Raw genomic sequence first — 6,515 nt, forward strand, 5'->3', positions numbered from 1 at the left:
GAGCGAGAAAGATGCTTGGTTTATCCCAAAGCCTGTACATAGACACCGTTATGAAACGGTTTAGCATGGAAGAATCCAAGAAGGGATTCTTGCCAATGTCCCATGGGGTTCGTCTCTCGAAATCTATGTGTCCGCAAACACCTAGTGAAGTCGAGGAGATGAAAAGGACGCCCTATGCTTCTGCCATAGGAAGCATAATGTATGGCATGTTATGTACGAGACCCGATATTGCGTATGCTGTGAGTGTCACAAGCAGATATCAGTCTAACCCCGGCCCGGCTCACTGGAAAGCCGTGAAAGATATCCTCAAGTACTTGCGAAGGACTAAGGATATATTTTTGGTATATGGGGGTGCCGAGTTGAAATTAGAGGGTTTTACCGACTCTAGTTTTCAATCGGACGTGGACGACTCAAAGTCGAATTCTGGATTTATATTCACGCTTAATGATGGTGCCGTGTGTTGGAAGAGTTCCAAGCAAAGCACGACGGCCGATTCCACTACCGAAGCGGAATACATTCCAGCGTCTGAAGCTGCAAAAGAAGGGACTTGGATAAGGAAATTCATCCAAGAGTTGGGTGCCATTCCTGATGCTAGTGATCCAGTACCGTTGTACTGTGATAACCCCGGAGCCGTGGCGCAAGCTAAGGAGCCACGATCTCATCAGAAGTCGAAGCATATTCTGAGGAAGTATCACGTGATCCGAGAGATCATTGATAGAGGTGAAGTTAAGGTAGAACGAGTCACCTCAGAAGAGAACGTTGCAGACCCCTTCACGAAGCCTTTACCAAGATCGGTCCATGAGAAACATCGAGAGTCGATGGGATTGCGGTTTATGGGTAGTTGGCTTTAGGTCAAGTGGGAGATTGTTAGAGTAGGTGACCAACAAGCCAACATGTGGCTGTGGTCTTTCGTATTTATTATTGTAATAAACGAACCTTTATTCGTATTAATGATAAAACACCTTGGCATTCTATATCTTTGTCCCTTTGTCACAAGCATAGATATAGTCCTTACAGTTATTACAAGTACTAGTAATTGATCGTTAGGATCGTGAGATATTTACTCAAGTATTATAACTGTTAAACGTGTTCCTAGTCGAAGGGTTACGCCACTAATAAGGATATCGGCCTTTCCCATTAAGACTAGCACTTAGTGTATATGTACTGCATCTCATCAGTAAACGGTATTGTGATATCGGCATACATAAGTGGGTGATCGTAAGTTGACGAGTTCACTGAACTCCCTCACCCTAGAAATCTCTAAGTGGTTCCCAATAATCGTGTAACACCCTCAATGATTTAAAAGAAATTTTAGAAAAACACGGACTTTATTAAAAATGTTTGGAACAAATGTGAACTTTGAGAAAAACCACTTTAAAATTTGTGAACCATTTCCCTTTACTTCAAATCTAACCCACAATCAGAAAATAAGATTTTTCATAGAGAGTGTACCATAACATGAACGGGATTTTGAAAATAATCTCGAGGTGGCGGAATAATCCACATCAAACATCACCGGGGTTTAGAAAACACTCGTAAGACAGCGGAAGGAAATAAACTTTATTTAAGATACCCCCGTTTAATAGACTGGGTTCCAATCAGAGTACAAAATAAGATTATACTATGTGATTAGTTTTTTTTTTTGATAAAACGTTGCGTAGAAAATACGAGTAAAATAATCTAGGCACCAAGGCTCGTGATTCCTCGAACTCCTCTCCGCCGGCCTCCTACATAGCTTGGAGAACCTGAAAAGATAATTTGCATAAAAGCATGAGCCCAAACACTGGCTCAGTAAGGACATTAGTCTTAGTCTGACGAACTCACGCCTCTCTCAACGTGTCTCTCACGACCTATGGGAGTTCTAAAGTATTCGTCTATGTTCTTTCCAACTAATTATATTATCTCTATCCATCATCATAACTAATGAAATACAAACACGTCACACATATTCAATCACATAAATACACATATAAGCACATAACATATTTTCTCTTGAAATCGAGAGCTTTACAACGAAAATATGGTTTTGTTTCAAAAACTGCTTAAAATCATTATGGGAATCATTCTTGTAATTTAATTCACAATTTACTTGCGAATCCGATTTAGGCAAAAAGTCCCTTTCTTTTAAAAACATAATTTCTTTTAAAATCTTTTGAAAATCGTTTTTCTTCCAAAATTATTTTTATGCGTAGATGCGTATGACAGGATCCCTATCAAAACCCTAACGTAAGCATCGACAATAGACATTTTTATACTGAGCCCGGTCTTTGGTGAGAGCTACCCACCCTGCAGTCTATGGTAACTGTTGTTGGGATACCGGCCCGCCGTATCCCGTGTCTATTCATCGGAGCAACGTCACTGTTTCGACTCTTCTATACTAGACCATGCAACCATTTAATGACTCGAGGAATGCACGTAATTTAAAGATCTTAATACACCATTCAAATAAACAGTAATAATTTCAAGTACGTCATTCACATAATTTCAAAGGAGTTAAATCACATCACTCGATAATCAAATCATATAAATTGGGAGCAAATTCCGAAACAATAGTAAGCACATATAGATCAAACATTAGTAATAAAGACACATATACTTTTACACGTATATACACATAGGTACTTATACGTATATATATACTTACGTATATACTCTAATTTATAACTATGGGCTATAAGTTTCCTCAACCCGAAGGGAGTACGCCTATAACATCATAGGTCTAAACTATCGATATACATATACATATACTTTTATATATACATACTTATACCTCATAAGAGTAAAACACATTATTCAAATAATCATCATGAATTTCAATATTTCACATAATACCTATACAAAGGACTATAGAAAATCAAATCTAGTAGAAGTACTAGAGCATAGAAAGTTTCAAGAACAACTTATAGTTCTAAATATATACTAGTCTTTGTATCTTACCTATAACTACTCTAATAAAGGTTCTCTAGATGTAACATCATAATCTATATTCATTACCATATTAAATCATGTCTCAAGAGTTTAAATCATGCTCACAAAGGACCCCTTTAATTCAAAGAAATTCGTTTTTAGGAAAATCGGACAGTTTTGACACCTTAACTTTGAAAATACATTTCTCTTAGACCATCACTTCAAAAATTTTGCAACTTTGACACAATACTCCTGTATGAGTCTACAAGAATCCTTTAAAACAGTTTTCCAAAATAACAAGTAGACTAAGAGAAATGAGTAAAACAGTGCAGGAGTGTGGTCACACTTTCAGAAACAGAACCAACCACTTTGAAAATACCCAATAAATCACCCTTTTGTTAAAACAACGTAGGACTTTGCAGAAAACTGGTTTTATAAGTTATAAATATATTCCAAGTAGAATCAAGGAAATAAAACTAGGAAAACATCGATTTTAAAAGCAAATCCTCAGCTGACTCAAAAACTGTGCAAGTTTAGTAAATAATTCATATCTTAATCATCTGAAATCCGATTGATGATTAAAATATATCAAATTAAAGAGAACAGAAAGATCTAGTTACCCATGAAATTTCGTGATTTCTGGAAAACAGGGCACCTGTGAAACATGCAGTAAACTCCGAGACTGAAAACCTGAAAATTCATTAGTAATCTATATCTACATCTTTGATCAAAACAGATCTGGCAGTTTAGGCACTATAACTTCAGAAATTCATATCTCCTAATCCGTAGATCCAAACCTGATGAAATTTGGAACACATGTTCATATATCGTTTACCCCCCTGAAGTATTGAAAACATCAAATACCCCCCTGCCGTTAGTTTTTTTCTTCTAATTTCGTTAGTCAAACCCTTTGACCGACTATTGCAAAGAAATGTTGGCTTTTTTTTAACGAAAATACCCCAAAAAATTTCTATACATAGATTTCAGGGCTTTTAGTTTTCATTTTTTGTGGGTTTTGTGCCGTTAGTTTTCCTATATATAGAAATTTTTTGGGGTATTTTCATTAAAAAAAAAGCCAACATTTCTTTGCAATAGTGTGTCAAAGTGTTTGACTAACGGAATTAGAAGAAAAAAACTAACGGCAGGGGGGTGTTTGATGTTTTCAATACTTCAGGGGGGTAAACGATACATTTATCATAGTACAGGGGTGCAAAATGAATTTTACCCTATAATTTATACTAATTAGGTTATTATTTCAGTAAAGACAAAGGTCCTTACCCAAGAGCAAGAAATCGAAGATGAAGGAGTAAGAAAACCAAAGGCTCGGTGGATTTTCGGCGGGTTTGGCTTGGATGTTCTTGGGTGGCTTTGGGGCTGAGTTTGAAGGATGTGAAGGGGCTGTTGCTTGAAGATAGAAGATGGAGTTTCTCTTTTCGAGAAGAGGAGAGGAATCGAAGAGAGAAGAGGAAGGGGCTTTGATGGGAGCTTCTTGACTCGAAGGGGAAGAAGAGAATTCTTCTTTAGGGCTGTTTTTGCTCGATGGAGAGGGAGAGGAGAGGGCCTTTTGGCTGATGTTTTGGTGTGAAGAGATTGTGAAGAGGAGGGGTTTATTTATAGGGGAGATGAGGCCCTTAATTGCAATATAAAGGACATTGGGGTTCTATTAGCAATTTGGGAGAACATACCTTGGGGCTTCTTAGCAATATAGAAGAGAAGAGGGGAGTCCTTTGTAATTAATAAACTTAGGGGGCAGTTCACACACACAACACACGGTCACATACACACACATAAGACACTTTCAATTACTATCATTAACCCATATAATTCACATAAATTATAATTAGGATACCAATTAATCACATCATCTCAATCCTCAATTAAAGCACATCAAAAATCCATGGACTAAAGCACATAATTCATTAAATCACATAATTAGAATCAACTACTCAATTAATAATAGTGTCTACTTCTAAAAATACTATAATGTATCTAAATCACATAAACACATAGAGAACGTATAAATTGCTACGCGATTCATGAAATGCATGTATATTCGTATTTACTATATGTTCAATATAATCATATATAAATGCTTATGAAAATGCGGGCTGTTACAAATCGAGTAGAGATATCTATGGTATAGTTGTACACCATTAGTCCTTATGACCTAGACATCACCGTGACTTCACTAGAGGACCAGCTGTATCGTGACCTGTCCCTGAGTTCCACCGAGGACCATCCCAAGGGCCAGTGTTCGTGCAGTCCGAAATCTAGTGGGAGGTCTGTGCATTGTAGTCGGGGATTCGATCGCTAGAATAGTCTTGGATGTCCTGTGTGTTCTGAAAGTTTGTAATCATTCTAAGTCTCTGGCCAGAGCTGACTAAGTGATGATTAGAGAATTCGATTCTCTAAGTCATGCACGTGACGATTACAACACTTGGAACGATCGCACCGTCATTGAACATATAAAGAGGTCTCGATGAACCAATGCCTCTAGTTCAATCGGGACATATGAATCGAAGGGACCGTACTGTACGTTAACTATATCTGAAGGTTCTTGCAGGCACTTCATTTGTATCTAGGGAATCATGACGCGTAGTTGTTAGACGCCAATCTTGATTCGTTGGGTGATTAAGGTGAAACGAGCTTCATCTTAATCGTAACTCTAAGGGACGAGTTTTGACCACAAAAGGTTGTGGGCCCACGGCTAGCTTACACCTGAACCATCGAGGGTCACACTGCTCGTGCACATGAGATCTTTGAATAAACGGTCAGAGATAAAATAGTTTATCTTTGCATAATTGGAAGTCAATACGATTGAGTCCAACATTCGTAATTTGGAATTACGAATGAGAATAAGAAAAGGAAAAGAATAGGCGAACGTTGTAGTGGACTTTCTAAATCGGGAAGTTTCCAAATTTAGAAAGTGCACTGAACTAGGGTTTCCACTTTTAGAAAGTTGGAAAATGAGAATTGACACTCGTAATGACGAGGACTTTATAATGATTCCGAAAATGTAATCGTTGCAATTTTTCGGTCATTGGATTGAGAGAAACGAGCAAGTAAAAGTACTAGCGAACTTAAGCTGTTGGGCCCGGTCCAACTTAAGCCCGCTAGGGTTTTATGCAAGACACTATAAATACAAGATTTATAGGTCTTGCACACATAAGTGAAAAACCCTAACCCTAGCAGCCGTTCTCCCTCTCTCTCTCGCCCTCTCCCCGCGGCCGTCACCGGCGCCGTCGCCGGAGCTTCACCGGAATAGGCCGTTCATCGGCCGATTGTTTCGGTAGTTTCTTTCCTTCTTTTTTTCTTCCGTTTTTCTAACTATTACGTGTCTAGTGCCACGTGTTTAGTAGATCGAAGTATACGAGGTGAAATCCGAGAGGAGGAAGACCGAAGATCGAAGAATCGAGGAGCAGCGCACGAGCCGAAGCCGCACGCTGCCCCACGCGCCGCCCCGGAAAGACCGCGCGTGAGTTTCACGCGCCGCCGTAGCCGTCTCACCGCCGCTGCCGCTGCACCGCTGCTGCCCCGATTGTACGGATTGGTTTCCGTAGCAATCTCGACTTGCTTAGCGCTCCTGCCTCACGCTTCAAGAGGTAAAC

At 39.0% G+C, this 6,515-nt stretch overlaps 1 long non-coding RNA gene across 1 annotated transcript; it reads right to left on the reverse strand.

The window, feature by feature from the left end:
• Window positions 1–1,536: 1,536 nt before the first annotated feature.
• LOC148771868 (uncharacterized) lies at window positions 1,537–5,018 on the reverse strand. The gene is made up of 2 exons (XR_016030327.1): window positions 4,186–5,018; window positions 1,537–1,745 (listed from the first exon to the last, which is right to left on the reverse strand). It is a non-coding gene; the product is annotated as an uncharacterized LOC148771868 (long non-coding RNA).
• Between the last annotated feature and the right edge of the window lie 1,497 nt (window positions 5,019–6,515).

The sequence above is a fragment of the Erythranthe guttata genome, chromosome 3 (genome assembly GCF_056151865.1).
Source record: "Erythranthe guttata isolate IM_541 chromosome 3, IM_541, whole genome shotgun sequence".
NCBI lineage: Eukaryota > Viridiplantae > Streptophyta > Magnoliopsida > Lamiales > Phrymaceae > Erythranthe > Erythranthe guttata.